General features: G+C 41.5%; 2 pseudogenes; both read right to left on the minus strand.

Moving 5' to 3' along the window:
• Nucleotides 1–2,683: 2,683 nt before the first annotated feature.
• On the minus strand, nt 2,684–13,558 carry LOC143858404 (putative splicing factor 3A subunit 1; annotated as a pseudogene).
• A 93-nt stretch (nt 13,559–13,651) lies between these two features.
• LOC143858403 (putative splicing factor 3A subunit 1 pseudogene) lies at nt 13,652–17,736 on the minus strand (annotated as a pseudogene).
• Between the last annotated feature and the right edge of the window lie 863 nt (nt 17,737–18,599).

Consider the following 18,599-nt stretch of genomic DNA (forward strand, 5'->3'; position numbering starts at 1 on the left):
GTGACTTTGTGAGTTATGACTTGGTTTCATTTCCTAATCAGGCTTCTCTTGTATATGCTTCATGGCCTAAAAAATTGCAGTGATTGGGCAATCATACTTTTCTAAACGAGGGCCTACAAATAATGCCAGCAACAATAGGGTCTAAGCAACAGTAAGAAAATAGAAAATTAAAGGAATGAAAAATGTGGTTGGTTGACTTGGATCCAATAGGGGCACCCTAGGAGCTGGGTTTTTGAAAGGGTGCCCTTTAGCAGTTTAGCTTAGGAGACTGGTATCTTCATGACCATGTTTTCATAAGGGGACGAATAACCTTATTTTACACTTTTCTAATCGGCTGCTGAGAGCTTTTTGAGAATTGTAATTGCTTTTAACAGCTGGTTAAAAAGTGTGTGAGGTTATTCGTACCATTATCAAAAAAGTTCTCATCATCAAAACATGGTAGGTCAAATACCAGTAGCAAACACAATTATTTTCCTGAATAACTTTGTTTTCTAGGAAAGAGACACGAAAGGAGGTAGAATGCACGTTACTATTTGTAAAAGACAACAAAAGTAGTTGAAATACCATTTCCTTATATAAGGACCAATTACCAATGGGGGACAAACATTAGGCAAAATTATCAACAGACCCATGCTTTTCAAAAATTATCAACGGGGGACAAAAGAGGTCTTGTCAGTAAAAGCTGGACAAAAAATACCCTTTGGCATATACAACACGTTTTGACTTTGAAAGGGGGTTTTCAAGTCTCTACGATTGGGGTTATCAGGTATCAAAATGGGATTACCAATTTCAGAATGGGCTTATCAAGTCCCTGAAAATTGGCCGAGGGTACTAGAGTTTTGGAATGGGGTTTTCAAGTATTTGGGATTGGGGTTATCTAGTATCAAAATGGGCTTATCAAGTGCTTGAAAATTGGCCGAGAGTTCTGGAGTTTTGGAAGAGGGTTTTCAAGTCTCTAGGAATGGGGTTATCTAGTATAAAAAATGGGGTTACTAATTTCCGAATGGGGTGATCAAGTCCTTAAAAATTGGCCAAGGATACTAGAGTTTGGAAGGGGGTTTTCAAGTCTCTGGGATTGGGGTTATCTAATATAAAAAATGGGATTACCAATTTCTGAATGGGCTTATCAAGTCCTTGAAAATTGGCCGAGGGTACTGGAGTTTTGGAATGGGGTTTTCAAATCTCTAGGATTGGGGTTATCAAGTATCAAAATGGGGTTACCAATTTCCGAATGGGCATATCAAGTCCCTAAAAATTGGCCGAGGGCACTAGAGTTTTGGAAAGGGGTTTTCAAGTATTTGGGATTGGGATTGGGATCTAGTATCAAAATGGGGTTACCAATTTACGAATGGGCTTATCAAGTCCCTTAAAATTGCCCAAGGGTACTGGAGTTTTGGAAGGGGGTTTTCACGTCTCTAGAGTTAGGGTTATCCAGTATCAAAATGGGGTTACCAAATTCCGAATGGGCTTATCAAGTGCCTTATGAACATGTTTTTACTTCATGTTTTTTTTCACTCGTTCATTTTCACGTTTTTTTTCTTTCTACCGTACGATTCATCTTCCTCATCCTCCATTGAAAGGGAGAAGGAGAAATACAAAACCCTAAAACAAATGAAAAACAAAACCTAGATATAGAGAGAGATGGGAATGAACTCACGTTTCAAGTTTTCGAGCTTTCCCTCCTCCAATGGTGGCTAAAATGATGAAGAAGATGACTGGTAGGGCAAAAAAAACAAGTTGAAAATGGAAAAGTGAAAAAAAAAAAAGAGGGAAAGAAGAGAGAAGAGGGAAAAGTGGAAAAGCAAAACTTGTTGCTTAAGAAAAGGGCATTTTCATCCAGCTTTTAATGACAAGACATATTTTGTCCCCCATTGGTTAATTTCTGAAAAGCCTGGGTCCAGTTGATAATTTTGCCTAATTTTTGTCCCCCTTTGGTAATTGATCCTATAGATAAAGGGAATGTTATCCACACTAGTGTATTTTGCTGAGGGCACTCCTCACTTTGTTAAAAGTACGGTATGGCCCGCACCATAGGATGATCCAAACCGTCCATTAGATGGGCCACAACCTAAATAGGTTGTGCCCCAAAAAGCATTTCCATATGTTAATCCTAACCCTCCGATTTATAGAAGGTTAGGATAAACCCTCTAACATTCAGAATTGGAGGGTTAGGATCAACCTATGGAAATGATTTTTGGGGCACAACCCATTTAGGCTGTGGCCCATCTAATGGATGGTTTGGATCATCCTATGGTGCGGGCCATACAGTACTTTTAATAAAGTGAGGAGTGCCCTCATCAAAATACCGTATTGCGGATAACATTTCCCCAGATAAATGATGCGTCCACTTTCCTGCATTGCCAACTACGAAGAACAAAAGAATGATCACATCCCCATAGTCATGACTCATGAGACGGAACTCCACAAAATTGTGGGCCAAACCCAAAGTTACATAGCCCAGCTGGCTTAACTTAATATTTTGAGACAATTATTTCCCATATTTCCATAATAAGAAAGTCACCAAACACCACGAATGACTCGTATCACTCCAACCCATCTTGTTGTGTTGGAAATATGTGGTAAGTGCCAAGTGCATTTGACATGACAAGGAATGATACCCTTCTTAAAAGGCAGATGAGGTAAAGAAACAGAAAAAAAAAAAAGGTTCCTACTCTTGATGGCATAGCATAAACTATAAAGATTTGATAGCAATTAAATCATTCCTCAATCCTGAATACCTGCCCCTTAATACCCTTTTTTATTTCCTTCCAGCAAAATAATCTAGAAAGAGAACAACATAGAAGCTAGGAAGATGACATCCAATTTAACATATGTAAAATCCAGTAGATCATCATTTAATAGGGAGAATGCCCTCTCTTTCATCTGAAAATATCAAGATAAAGAAGGGAATATATTTACTTAAGCCAGCTGCAACAAAGAAAAAGAAAAAAAAGCCTAAAACGCCTTCCAGGTGCGAAGCAGCAAGAATACCTGCAGTTCCAAGTAGAGGCAGTCAAAAGAAACAAACAGCTTTGCTCAACTGAGAATCCAACCTAACTTAAACATAAAAAAGCATTGAAATTTCTCATGGGAGAGGATATATGATTTAATATATACAGTTGCAAATTGGAAGTCTGCAAAGAGAACAAAAAGGAAGATTGAAAATTTGTAATCACAAGATGGCTAAATATAAGTTCAGTTTTTGGGTGCAACTACATGCATTTGGGTGCAATTTGTGTGTAAACTCCAACCTAAAAAACCTTTCCACCTTGTACCCTTCTAGAGTGTGATGAACACAAGTTGCACCTAAAATGCAATTGGGTTGCATTGGACCCCCAAACCGAACACAAATGTGAAAAAGAACATGATAATTTGTATAGAAATTACTCAAGAATTACTAGCATAAACTTCTCGAAAGCTGCTACTTAACTTCCATGAAACATTCAGGTAAAGTCTGCCCTCTTTGTCTGGAGCACAAACAAGTCCTGGAGAGCATGCTGCAAAAGGAACTGCAGATTTAAAGAGGTAACATCAGCCTCTCAGAAACATAAACTTACACAATTGGTTATTTTAGTACAGACCTTCAAGCCCACTAACATCATTGGAAAGCAAAACCTGCGGAACATAAGGGAGACGAGAAACTACCCAAGAAGTTGCTAGCATAAATCAAGCTTGTTAGAGGAAGCCCTCTGTAGAATAAATTTCTAAACATCTGTTAAACTTTTTAATGATAATGAAACAACTAAATGGACATATGAATACAAAGAATTGTAGAGAAAGAAAGGAAGCCATTGTAGACTTGTTCCCCATAGAAGCACTTAAGAAAATGATAGCCAATAACATCTGCAGTAAATACCACACTTTCCATCAGTTTCAAAACCAGGAGTCACAGAGATATAATCTTGGAAAACAAGTCCAGTTTATTCATACTGAATTTCCAAAGTAAACCTTCCAGTGCTAGCTGGAAAAAGAGTTTATCTCTTTTGGCCACCACGTTCCCTTAAAGCGAGAGCAAGTGTTCTCCTGGTCCAATGTTGTAGTATGCAAGTGAATGATTGTCCTTAAAAAAACCTGCCCGGCTGCTCAGTTTCTGTTTATTTGCAGGGAGTTGAACATCTCCTGCAATCTTCTCTTTCAGACTGCCAATTGATTCAGACAAGGACTGTACTGTGATCTCTAGAATCTGCCCTCTCAAGTTTCCTTCATCAACGTTGGGCATTGATACAGTAACACGAACAGATCCCTGCAAATACAAGCATAGATTTAAAAAAATATATTAAAAATCAGGTGTCTTGATAGCATTAGACAGTCCGTTGCTTCAGAAATCAGCTAGAGAGATATGAAACGGTAGCAATGTCAAACAAGATCGAATGTGAGAAAAACAAGAAAGTAAAGTACAGATCATTACCCGATGTTGAGCAAGGAACTGGTCTTCGGGAATAAGTGAAGCATCATCAACTCTCCGCCTCTTTGGCTCTGGCTCCTCTGGCAGTGGTGGAGGAGCTTCCTCAGGGGGCGGTGGTGGAGGCATTCCTTGAGGCAACAGTGGAGGTGGCATAATAGGCATGGCAGGCGGTGGGATTTGTTGAAATTTGAGCTGTGGAAGAACAACTTTTGTTCAATGTAAAAGCTCAAAAGTACACAACTTGTACACACTCAATGCACTCAAGAGTTTCTCACCCACAATCACTTTGCTCTCATCACACACACTCAATTACTCCTTTGCACACTCTAAGGAGAAGCTTTGAACTCTACATGCCCAAATGGAAGGGGATGCCTCCTTTTTATACTTGTTAGAGATGTTTCCCCATTATTCTAAAATGGTGGCTACACTCTTCTAGCATTAGATATTTCTAGAAAGAAACATCTAGAACAATGTTTTAAAATAAAGGAAAAAGGAAGAGTGGAGAAATCTCCAGAAAGAGGATTGTCTAAAAAGAAGAAGAGAATTCTAGAGAGAGGATTCTAGAAATCTAGAGAGAGAAAGAAAGAGAGAGAGAGTCGGTGCTCTCTTAACACTCCCCCTCAACGACAACTCTCTCTTTACCGGCTACTCTCCCTTATTTCCGATCTAGTGACCATCCCGAGTTGTCTTCTGAACTCCTCAAACTTTGTGCCACTTAGTCCTTTAGTAAATATGTCTGCAACCTGGCCTCCAGTCTTGATGTGCTTCATTTTAATTTGTCCTTGTAGCACCTTCTCTCGAATAAAGTGATAGGGTACTTCCACGTGCTTAGTCCTTGCGTGAAAGACTGGGTTCTCTGCCAACATTATGGCTGATTGATTGTGGCAATAGATCTCCACCAAGTAGTCAATTGGTTGATGTAGGTCTTTCATCAGCTGCATTAGCCACCTGCTTTCTTGAGCTGCCATCGCTGCTGCTCTATACTCAGCTTCTGTAGTTTGATTCCTCTTACGGTAGTTGATGTGCTTTCCCCCTCCGGCTTTCACGAACAAGCTAGAATCTGACGGTGCTAGAGAATAACCACTTTGTATTAGGAACTCTCCAATTTTACCATACCAGGCTCTTGGTGCCTGCTTCAATCCATATAACGCTTTCTTCAGCTTGCATATGTAGCTTGGATATTTCTTGCTCTGAAAACCTTGGAGCTGCTCCATGTATATGTCATGATCTAGCTTGCCATGCAGAAACGCGTTCTTCACATCCATTTGCCAGAGCTTCCAAGACTTACTTGCAGCGAGTGCTATTAAGACACGTACTGTTGTCATCTTCGCCACCGGGCTGAAAGTCTCATCGTAGTCTATACGATATTTTTATAAGAATCCCCGAGCCACAAGTCGAGTCTTATATCTTTCTATCGACCCATCAGGTCGAGTCTTCACTTTGTACACCCATTTGCAGGATATAGGGTGTATATTTCCAGACCTCGGTACCAATTCCCAAGTCTCATTCTGCCGCAAAGCTTGAATTTCTTCATCCATAGCCTTTCTCCATTCTGGCATATGTGCTGCTTCCTCATATAAGGCTGGCTCCTTATTTATCTCTTCTTCTGTGAGTGCAGCATTCGCATATTTGGGATTTGGTTTTCTTTGTCTCGAGGATTTTCTCGGAATTAGTTGAGGATCTATTTCCTCCTCGAACTCTTCAAGTTGTCTTGGTCTTTCATCTTCAGGTGTCTTTTGCAATGCTCCTGTTCGCCAAGGACTCTTTGTTTTTTAGGAGTCTTTGATCCAGCCTCTTCATGTTCTTCTTGGGGTTCAACTTCTGGAACCTCACCAGGCTTTGATTGATCTTCGATTCTTTCTTGTAGCTTTTCTTCAATTTCTTTCATATTCGGCAGCAACACCTCTTGTGATGACCACCACGAAGACGCTTCATCGAACACCACATAATTTCCAGATGCTGTGAGCTTGCCGACGTGAGTTATAGGCAAGCTAGAGTTTTTTGCCGTGACGACCATTCGTCCTTTCTTATATTCCGTCATATCAGTCAACTTCTCCAGGGGCGATGCCAAAAATTTTGCACAAGGGGGGCAAAAATTATAGTAATTTTTTTATCTATCTTAAAATTAAGATAGAAAAAATTTCTATCTGAAATTTTGCACAAGGGGGCAAAAATTATAGTAAATTTTGCACAAAAAAGGGAGATAAAAATGGTAAAATTAAAATTTTAAACTTATTTTCTATCTTAGGGATGATTGGAAAGGGGGGCATATTTTTTTAAAAAAGGGGTAAAGATAAAAAAATATTAAAACATGAAGGTATATTTTTTTTTTCCAAAAAATTAAGGGGGGCAATTGCCCCCTTTTCCTCTCATGTGGCATCGCCCCTGAACTTCTCCATATCTCCAGTCATATGATTGGAGCATCCAGAATCTACAATTCAATCATCATCATAATTAATTAATTTATCACTCACCGTAACAAGTGTAGACTCCTCCTCTGGTTCTATGACGCATGAGGCCGCCAACTCTGTGGGGTCTTCAACGGCAAGTGATGCTTGAAAATCCCACTCATTTTCACTGTCATTCTCATTTTTGGGTGGAGGTTGCTGCATTACCCTCCACTCGCTTGGACCAACAGTCACGTGCAAAGTGTCCTCTTTTTCCGCAGTTGTAACATTGGTTGTTTTGGCGATGATATTTCTTATCTTCGTTGCCTCGTCCTTGTCGAGCTCCCCCTTGCTGCGAGCCCTTTCCTTCTGGTCTCTTTTTCGATCCTTCTTGATATTTTCGATCACCGCCAGTTTTTGATCTCGCAGCATTTTTGTCATTGAATCATTTTCTCTTGCTGAACAACGCCTTGTCATCATTTACTGAGGCTGTAGACATTTGTTTGTCTAAGGCCTCCTGATTGGCTAGTATATTTTCCAACTCTATAAGAGTTGGCTCTTTGGCCCATCCACGGGTCGCCGTAATAAGCCCGTTATATTCCGGCCTCAACCTGTGAATAATTATTCTCCTCATTCGTGCTTCGGAGATGGCATTTGTAGGATCTAATTTTGAAAGTTCTTCACAAATAGATTTAATTTTTGTGAAATATTCACTCACTGTCGTATCCTTTTGTGAAGATGATAGGAGCTCGTTCTCCAGCCGCTGGAGCTTAGCATCATTCGTTCGTGCAAAAAGAGCTGCTAGTGTGTCCCACGCTGTGGACCCCGATCCTGAGAGGACGAGTGCGGCGGGGGACACGAGGCCCCCACAGCAATCCTCTAAGATCTCCACAACGGAAGAGAGCTCTGCCAAGGAACTCTCGAAACGGATGCCACCCTCACAGCATAGCATGAGTGGCGATATAAAAGAAAGAGATACATCCTGATCCGGAGCCAGGGCTCGAAACCAAGATATATCTGAAAAATAACTCAGAGTCGCCATCCATGGACAAGCCATGGAACCAAAACAAATGCTCTGTTTGCAATGGATAACCAGAGATACAAAAGGTCCGTGCCTGATGACGAATGGAGAAGGTCTGAAGAGCGCCCCCAATTCGCCCGAGTGCGAACACTTGGTCTCTTATGCCATTTATTATTAACCTCGAAGAGTTTTGGGCAAAAATCATGTGAAATGGGAACGATCCTCAGGAATCGTCTATCTAAGCATGCATTTCCTGAGAATAGAAATAATAAGCACACAAAAAATAAATGAAAGAGGTGTCACATAAGCATAGCTAGGTTATGAGTGACATACCTAATGGGTGTCTAAATTCTGATGTGCAAACACATGCAAGCTATAGCTAAATGTATAAGATCAGTACAAGAATGTAAGAAAACACATCAAAAGAAATACAATAACTACACAACAAATCCTAAGACTCTAAATTATTAGCCCGAGTCCTCGGATGGTCTGGTATTCATCCAAAGAAGCCTACGTATCCCCGCCTCCACGAGAATCAAGGCAACGTAGTTCTTCGCACCTATTCTAAGCTATAGGATGCCTAAGACACCTAGACCTCTATCCTAGACTCGATCTAAAAGACCGGACTAGTTATTAAAGTTTATTGTACGATTATTTAAATTCCAGTGAATTGTGAATTTTAGGACACCCTATATGTCCTAGCTAAATGCAGATTAGCCCTAGGCTAATGTAGGTGGTTCCTACAACCTATGTGTAACTAGGCTGTGCATCCTAAGGAAAACAATGGGATCACTAACACATCCTAGACCTAGTCATCAGTCGGCGATGCGAATCGCCAACTGACCGGACGGAGGCGCTCCTATGACTCTAGGACAAACTCCTAACTCTAAAACAAACACAAACAAGCACACAACAAATCCAAGACAAACTCCTAACTCTAAAACTCTCTATCTAGGACAAACTCCTAACTCTAGAGGAAGATCTTGTTGAAAACAAGGTTTTGAAGAAAGAAGGGTTAAAGCATTTATTTACAAAGTTTGGCTGGACTTGGGATATAAATCCCAAGCTGCACTACGTACCTCGGAAGAGGATCAAGCCAACGTAGTTCGAAACGAACTCTCTAACTACACTCAGAACATTTTAAAACAATTCAAATGTTTCAATATTTTTGGATTATAGGTTTCTGATGTTTTCACCCTTTTGGTCAAAGACCGGAGGGAAAATACAAAACAACATCCTAGGGACGAACCCTAGAGTTAAAAGGAGAAACTAGGCTCTAATAATACCATTATAAGAGCAAATGAGTCCAAGACTCTCTAATAGCAGTAACTGACGAATAAATGAGTCAAAGACTCTCTAATAAAAGCAACTGAAGGATAAAAGAGTTAAAGACTCTCCAAAAAGAGCAAAATGAGGGGTACAAGAGTCAAAGACTCTTCAAAGAGAGCAACTAAGGGATACAAGAGTCAAAGACTCTTCAAAAGGAGCAACTGAGAGATACAAGAGTCAAAGACTCTTCAAAAAGAGCAACTGAGGGAGACAAGAGTCAAAGACTCTTCAAAAGAGATGGAAACACGAGTCAAAGACTCCACTGACAACAACACAAGTCAAAGACTCCACTGATAACAACATCACAAAAATAAATGAGTCAAAGACTCTCTTAAAGAAATGAAAACACGAGTCAAAGACTCCAAAAACACCAACTAAAGGATAAATGAGTCAAAGACTCTCTAAAAGAAATGGAAACACGAGTCAAAGACTCCACTAACACCAACTAAAGAATAGACGAGTCAAAGACTCTCTAAAAGAGAATGAAACACGAGTCAAAGACTCCACTAATACCAACTAAAGGATAGACGAGTCAAAGACTTTCTAAAAGAGAATGAAACACGAATTTGCACATTTGGCAGAGGTAAAACACTCAGCCGGGCCGGACAGCTACCTAGCCCTAGGGTGCAACAAATGTGCAACCCAATACCCATAAGGGTAGGGGTATGCTGCCAAGCCGAGTATGGTGTTCTCCCGAAACCAAACGACGCACAGAGAGGAGGACTAACGAGAGAATGAGACCGAGCGGGTCTCCCAAACACACACAAAGATGGGCTCCAAGTAACATTATCATTGCCCTTGCAAGGGGGAAGCGAGGCTAAGACAACTAATTGAGAGGAATCTACAAATAAGGCCAAGCAGGCCTTCCAAAGGCTAACTACTTACAAAGCCAAGACAGATGACTCCCTAATAACATCAATAAAGATCAAATGAGTCAAAGACTCCCCCGATAATATCACCACACAAACGAATGATTCAAAGGCTCTCTAAATGAGGCAAGGCATGCCTCCTATAGGTACACCATTTATCAAAATCAAAGCAACCTCCCTGAGGTTAAACTAAAAAAAAGAGGCTTGCCTCAAAAGGAGGATTGCCTAACGAGACAGAGTATGTCTCCTAGTACCGGTTATAGTATCTAAAGAAATCTAACAAAAATCTAAAAGACTGTGCTAGTCTACCCAAAGAGAGAGGAAAAAGGATACCAGATAATCTCAAATTTCCAATCAATTGATATAAAAACAAAACAAATATCCGCAAAGTATGATTTACAACTAAAGAGTGCACAATCTGTAAGAATATCAATCATAAAATGGTAAACAACATTAATTAGCCCAGACCAGCCGCTGGGTAGCCTAATGAAGTAAAAAAAAAAATGATATTAAACACTTCAAAGCCAACCACAAACCCCAATACGGGGACTCCAACGAAATCAGATGATGCCAAAGTAATCATCTGATTTCAATACACATAATATTTCTACAAACCGCCTTGAAATCAGACAGTACTCATGTCGATAACATCGAATAGAGTAGTCATCTGATTTCCTTCTCCACTTAAACAATTTATTTAAATAAATACAAGTATGATAGGCCTCAAGATAGTCTTACCTGAACAGTCCATTCATTATTGTCTACAGAACCTAACTCAATGCTTAAGATAAGAAGAGTATTAGAAATATCAAAAGATTATGATAATTCCAATTAGTAAAATTTTTAGTGCCTACAGGGGACATCAACTTGTGCAGATCCAAGTGCGAAGCGGTGAGCCACAAAATATAAAGACGGGCTCCAAGTAACCTTATCATTGCCCAGAGAAGGGTTCTTAAAAAAAATAAAAAAAATAATAAAATAAAAAAATAAAAAAAATCACAACTACAAAGGATATAATCTGCAAAACATCAGCTGCATACTATAGAACAGCAACTATATGATTATCATCCACAAATTCATCTTCACCCTCCAAACTACTAAGACAATAGTTAAACAATTGAGACAACCACGATTATTATCATCAGATGATATCCCACTCGAATTATTGCATCAATTTTATACAGATTCTCATTGGTAGGGAACATAAACTCATGCAATTATCCAAAGAATGATCACATTATAACCCCAACAAATAGCATTTCGACTTATGACAAAGAGATATAAACTTTCTGCGCTTCATTGATCAAGCGGGGACTCTTGCTCGAAGTGATTCTTCGATGAGAAGAGTAGCCTCTCAAGATAGTAAGAGCTAATATAGAAGAATTGTCATCAGCACACAATAATCTTTCGGACATCAAGGTCCAATGGAAGGAACAGATTCCCTTCAACTTTAGAAATATGACAAAGATTATTCATTTATCTAAACTCCTTTCCAACAGTTGATGGATTTGAAAACCCTTATGCTAACACTGCTTGATCAATGCTCCTAATAATTCGAAATGACCTTCCTGTTCTACACTCATTCCAGGTCACACAATCACGTACCAATCCAAATAACCACACAACTAGAACTTCTAGCTCCTTACGTTTAAGAAAAACTACATATAACACCTCATTCTATTTTACACCAAAGCAAAAATCATAATCTCTCAACAGCTAACAGACATCATAAAAAAAAATCACGAGATTATATTTCTATGGACATTGCAGGTGAACACCTCAAATATAATCAATTTGTATTAGTCACAATCAACACAGATAGAAAGGGGATTCATAAAAAAAAAAATTTTTGTCTCGACATCTTACTAGCTTATGCTAGACTTCAACAGACTACATCTTAAAAAATATATATATATATGCCAAACAATCTGTACCAGAGATATTTTCAACTCAAAATATGGTACTATCCTCAACACTCATGAGCTAATCACAGAGTAGCAGGTTAATGAATCTGTAAATATCAAAACTCCATTACTTTAATGACATATGTCATCTCGATCGAACCTATAAAATAAGCATTTATCTCATCAGGGAACTACTTGCCATTTAAGAAGAAAAAGAAAATTATAGCACAGTCACATACAATTCAATGATGTAAAGAATAGTTAGAGATGTTACCTGAGTCTCGCTTACATGACAATTTTGGTTCGGACCTTTGTGATTCTACGCCAAGCTTCCTCCAACGTGAAATTCCGAGTTAGAATTCTGTCTCAATTTACAAGCAGATGATGGATCTGAACTGTTCTATCTCTTCTCTGCAAGTGAAAATGGGGGTTTGATGATGGCAGTGGTGGTAATGGTGGTGGGAGGAGGTGGCTGTTAGGAGAAGGGGTTAGATTGGGTGAAGAAAAAGTGCCGGTGCTGGATTCCGGCAGAGTTGCCGGAGAAGGAAATTGCAGAGGTGGGTTTTGATGGCTACGGGTGGTGTGGAAATGGGGTTTCTACGTGGGTTTTAAAGGGGCTTCAATGGAGGTGGTGGTGGGTTTCAAATGGGGATTTTGGGTAGAAAATGAGATGGGTTTGAAGAGGGGTTAGGGTTTTGCAGAGGAGAAAAGGGAAAAATGAAGGAGAAGATGGGAGGTGGCTGAGATGGGTTCGGGTGTTTGGAGGATGGAGGACCGGATTTAATGGTTATGGCTGGATTCCGACGAAAATCCCACCGGAGAATAAGAGGGAAAGGAGCAAAATCGGGGTTATAAGAAATGAGAAGAGGGGCTGTGAAGATGGGAGGTGCAGAGGGGATGAATAGTGATTGGAGGCGGAAAAAGAGGAGATGGCCGGCGGTCGGAGGTGGGGAAGAAGAAGAAGAAGGAGGAGGAGGAGATGGTGGCGCGGATTTGGTCGAACGAGGTGGGTTTGGAGAAGATGGTGGATAAGAAGCTTGAGAGGGTTTGATAATGATAGATGGGAAGAAGGTTTAGGCGGGTCTGTCGGATTCCGGCGAGATTCTAGCCGGAATCAATGGGGGATTGAAACTGAAAAAAAAGGGTTTGCGTCAAAAACACAGTGGTGGGTCTAGAGAGAAAGAAGTGGCTGAAGAAGAGAAGAAAAGGGTGGTGGTGCTGACCGGTGGAGGAAGAAAAAGAAGAAAATGGTGATGGGATGAGGGTGGAGCTCCGGCCGGAGATGGGGTTCGGATTAGGGGTTTGCAGAGGGGGAGGAGGACGGTGAGAGTGGTGGTGGGTGCGAGGATGAGGAGGCCGGAGATGGTGGTCGGAGGCGGGTTTGGATATTAGGGGAAGTGGGGATGGGAGTGGTTGCCTCCTTCTTCCTCTTCCTCTCTCTCTCTCTCTCTTTTCTCTCTGGTTTTTTTTTTTTGCTTCCGAACGAAAAAAGAAAATCCTCCTCTCAACCCTAATTCGTTAAGCCTATATAGGGTAATGATAAATTCGATCCCTTTTCCCCCGGGACAACCCCCCTCTATGCATATTTATGACTACTCCTTTCTCCCTCAGGGGGGGCCCAGGAAAGAAATGGTCCAGAAAAGGTGATATATTCTGCCCCCCCTTTCCTCTCCCTTGGACAGCCCCCATCAATGCATTTTGTACATCTTCTAACTTACAGGGGGGGGGGGGGGCCTCGGGCAATGGCGGAGGGGGAAAATTTTATGGAAAATATCTCCCTCCCCTTGATCCTAGCCCTTCAAATCAGCTTTTGTTTAAGGGCTGGGATCAAAGGAAGCCTAATCTACATAGGATTCCCCCCTGGCTAATTCTAGTCCTAAAGCTCTCACTAACCTAGCTTAGGCCTTAATGGTGACTTGGAGGGGAAGAAAAGCATCTTTGCAAATTACGAAATTGCCCTGCTTCAGGATAAAACACCCCCTAATTATGCTACACACTAATCCGCATACCCCTGCTTCTGCCTGGACAACCCCTTATAGAAAATTTGAACTGGTTTCCTAAATTCCTGCACACCCCCGCTCCTGGCTGAATCGCCACCCTTATTCCTACACTACACTACTCTACAAACATCGTCCGTTTGCTAGGCAAACCGCGACGGATTCGGACGAAAATTTACGGGGACCTAAATGAGACCTTAACCTATTCTAGGAACAAATTTGGGACATTAAAACACTAATTTAACAGGGTTTCTACCCTAACGACTCTGTTAGGGTTCGGTCAAAATGGGGTGTCTACACACACCTCCTTTGGCGTTTTTGCGCTTTTAATGTGTTGCAATAATTCATCTTGAATAGTTACTGCAAGGACGTACATAGCCTTACCAGCCTTAATCTTCCATTTCTTCAACTCGTCAGCATTAGTGGGTGGTGTGGTGTTTTCGACGCCGACAATATCCCACAAGTCCTGTCCGGGCAGGTAAAATTGTACGCGAACACTCCAATTGTTGTAGTTGTTGTCATTGAGCTTCTCCACGCCGTTAGCCGAACCAGAAATATCTGCCACGTGACTTGGTGATGCCCTGCACTCTACCAAGTAAGCCTGGTCCCAGACCAATAAGCTTCACAGTCCCTAACTGTATAGTTGCAGAACTTCCGGATAGAACGATCCCTGATCGCCTGCTCTGATACCACTTGTTGAAATTTGAGCTGTGGAAGAACAACTTTTGTTCAATGTAAAAGCTCAAAAGTACACAACTTGTATACACTCAATGCACTCAAGAGTTTCTCACCCACAATCACTTTGCTCTCATCACACACACTCAATTACTCCTTTGCACAATCTAAGGAGAAGCTTTGAACTCTACATGCCCAAATGGAAGGGGATGCCTCCTTTGTATACTTGCTAGAGATGTTTCCCCATTATTCTAAAATGGTGGCTACACTCTTCTAGCATTAGATATTTCTAGAAAGAAACATATAGAATAATGTTTTAAAATAAAGGAAAAAGGAAGAGTGGAGAAATCTCTAGAAAGAGGGAAATCTCTAGAAAGAGGATTGTCTAAAAAGAAGAAGAAGAGAATTCTAGAGAGAGGATTCTAGAAATCTAGAGAGAAATCTAGAAAGAGAGAGAGAGAGAGTCGGTGCTCTCTTAACAGGATTTGCATAGGCATGAAAGGCCGCGGAATTGCTAAAGGTGTGAACTGTGACCCAGGTGGAGGTGGCATGGGGGGATTCACAGTAATAGAAACTGAAGAAGGCAGTGGTGGTGGTCGGTTGATCATATGGGGTTGTTGAGCAGAGGATATTGCAGAGATGGAGGTGGTGGCCTTATTGATGAAATCATGGGGATAACAGGTGGCCTCAGTGGTGGAGGTACAAGGAGTCCAGAACTGGTTGGAGTGGAATACTGAATTGCATTTGGGGGCATATGAGGCATATTCAGGGCAAGTCCAGGTGGTGGAGGGAGAGAACGGAGTGATGGTACACCGGGTTTGGTGGAGGCACAGGACCTGGTAGAGCTCTTGCCTCGTTACTATTAATATCGGTTTGCTCCTCCCCCGAAAGGTTCTGTGACAAGGCTTGATTTGCTGTCCGCCCAATGCTTCATGAGTGACCATCCCATATGACCTTCTTTGGTTGCTCCACTTTCTTCTTCTCAATCTCTGCCTTAACAGCACTGGATACTTCTTCCTCCGTAGTTCCAAAGATATCGGGATGCGTCCGTGCGAGGCCCACAATGTTCCTTGAAATCTCATCATCTTGAGCGAGGGTTGTTTCACGGATCTTAGCCATCATTCTCTCTTTTTGCTCTCTGTACTTGGGATCTATAAGAGAAATTCTCGTGTGCTCCGCCATCTCATTGATGGGGATAAGCTTGCCGGTGATGGGAGAAACAACAAACTTTGTCGGGTCATTTTCGGCAGGGGCTCTCTCTTCAGGTCTCTTCCAGTTTTTCACAATTCTCATCAGTGGGTCCGGCTCGCCAGGAACCTTCATCTCGTTCTTCTTATTATCATCATCATACTCTTCAAGACTGGCGGCTCTCATCCCTTCTTCAACAAGCTGAACCTCTTCTTCATCCGTTTCCATTTCCATCTCTTTTCCAGGCTCAACAATTTCTTCTTCTTCCATGGCAGACACCTTGCTTCTCCTTATAACCTCCTCTAAGGTCATTGGCTGGGGCAATTCATCATCTTCGTCATCCACAAATTCAATTGTTTCCACAACAACAAAATCATGCCAATCAATCATTGCCATCTGCATTCGTTCCTGCTCGATTTCATCCTCCGCTTTCCGCCTCACCTGTTCTTACGACCACTCCCACTCTAGCCGATGCAAGCACCGCTCAAGAACAGTGGTCATATCTGTAGCACTCTTCCGCAGCTTATCAGTCAAATCCTTCGGCATCAATACCAATGAGTATGCATCTGCAAGTGTGGTGAAAATTTTGAACATACTATGAGTTTGCTTCAGGAAATGGAATTGGGGATTGTTTCCCTCCCTAATCATCAGACCATCCAGGAAATTCTTCCCACTTCGAGCAACAAATTGCGCGGTAAGCTTAATAATATCCAATTCCTCCCCCGTAATCCCTTCAGGAAGCTGAACAGTATACCGATCAGGCTCTGGTGGTGCAAGAACTTTGTGGACAGGCCTAAAGTGAGAAATGCTATCCATTTTAGCTACTTCAATGCCATCAGCAGCTGGAGACGCAGTTTCTGATTCAGGAGCAGAATCGCCGGGATGTGAAGGAGGAGGAGGCTGAGAGGAAGATTGGAGCTGAGTACGGAACTCAGTGATGCGGTGTTGGTAGTAAGCGTGGTAAAGATCTGAGCTGCTCAAGAAATTGAACTTGGCATTGCCAGTGTTATGTGCAAGGATCCGTTTCTCGAATTTAGGCCCCTTTTTTGCGACGAATTGGGCAGTCTTGTCTACAATGGTTCGAATGTCGGGAGGGGGGTGAATGATTCCAATTGTTGTGGTGTGAACCGCAACAGAAACAGGAGCTGGGCTTGCTGCATTCTGATTGAGGAATTCTTTTTCATTCTCTTCTGTTACTTGTGATTCCGGAAGAGGGCCGAGATTTCCATCTAATGGAGGCGCCCGTAGAGGCAAGATTGGCAATGTGCCTAGCATTTTTTCTGAATATAGATAGGATGATAAAATAAACCCAAGAACAGGATGATTAAATCATATCAATTCAATTCTCATCCCCGCTTTCGTAACATATCAATCTACAATTCTACTCTAGAGGTGTTGAGAGACAAATCAATTGGAAGATCGATTCTGTTAAAGTATAAAAGATAAATACTGCCTTTCTCCGACAACTTAAGCTTTTGGAGAAGTTGGTAAGTTAACATGGTATCAGAGCCAAAGGTCTCTGAGTTCAAACCTCAACAGCTTAAGCTTTTGGAGAAGTTGGTTAGTTAATAGATTCGATTCCAACAGATAACAATCAATGAAAATATCAGATATTTGCTACTACTCAGATTCTTATCTAATTCAGTCCAACATTAAGCCAACACTATATATCTTTATAAAGAAACCAATCAAGTCTATTTAAACAGCCTAGCAAGAAACAGTGTTTAAACCAAAATCTAATCCCAAAAAATACAGCTTACCAATATCTCCAATGACGTATGGCCGTTGTGTAATCGCCTCCACTCAGAAAAGTTGTCTGAGAGTTATCTACAGACAGGACGAAGAAAGACAGAACTATTAGGGTTTTCTATGGAGAGAGAGAGATGATTTTTTAATTTTTTTTTATGGGTAATTTGGGGCGCTGATATTCCCTCCCCCCGCCCCTCCCCCGCGACGGCTTCCTAACGTTAAACGTGGATCTAACGTATATGTCACTTTCCAGCATTTTGACCGCTCCTCTCTCTCTCTCTCTCTCTCTCTCTCTCTCTCTCCACACACACACACACACAACAGGAACAGTTGGTGGGCCCAACAGAAACACTTGGTGGAATGGTGGGCCCATCTTTGAACAACGTAGGCCCCGCCCATACCACACCATAAGATAATCCAAACCGTCCATTTGATGGGCCATAAACGTAAATAGGTTGCATCCCAAAATATCATTTCCATAGGCTGATCCTAGCCCTCCGATCTAAATAGAAACTACATCTTATGCAACCTCTATAGATTGTAGGGTTGTGATCATCCTATGGAAATGATTTTTGGGGCACAACCTATTTACACTGTGGCCCACCAAATGAAAGGTTTGGATCATTCTATGGAGTTGGTCGTAAAGTAACATTAAGGCCCGTCCACAACATAGGACAATCCAAGCTGTCCATGGTTTGGATAATCCTATGGAGTTGGTCGTATAGTAACATTAAGGCCCAATCGTAGGCCCCATTGATATTTTTTCAAATTGAAGCATACCGTCCACAACATAGGATGATCCAAGCCGTCCATGGTTTGGATCATCCTATGGTGTGGTTCATACAGTAACATTAAGACCCAATTTAGGCCCCACCCATATTTTTGAAAATGAAGTGTACCGTCCAGACCATAGGATGATCCGAACCGTCCATTTGATGGGCCATAATGTAAATGGGTTGTGCCCCCAAAAGGGTTGGCCCATCAAATGAATGGTTTGGATCATCCTGTGGTCGTACAGTAACATTAAGGCCCGTCCACAACATAGGATGATCCAAGCCGTCCATGGTTTGGATAA

The sequence above is a fragment of the Tasmannia lanceolata genome, unplaced genomic scaffold (genome assembly GCF_043159265.1).
Source record: "Tasmannia lanceolata isolate RefF3 unplaced genomic scaffold, GAP_Taslan_0.1 ptg000026l, whole genome shotgun sequence".
Taxonomy (NCBI): domain Eukaryota; kingdom Viridiplantae; phylum Streptophyta; class Magnoliopsida; order Canellales; family Winteraceae; genus Tasmannia; species Tasmannia lanceolata.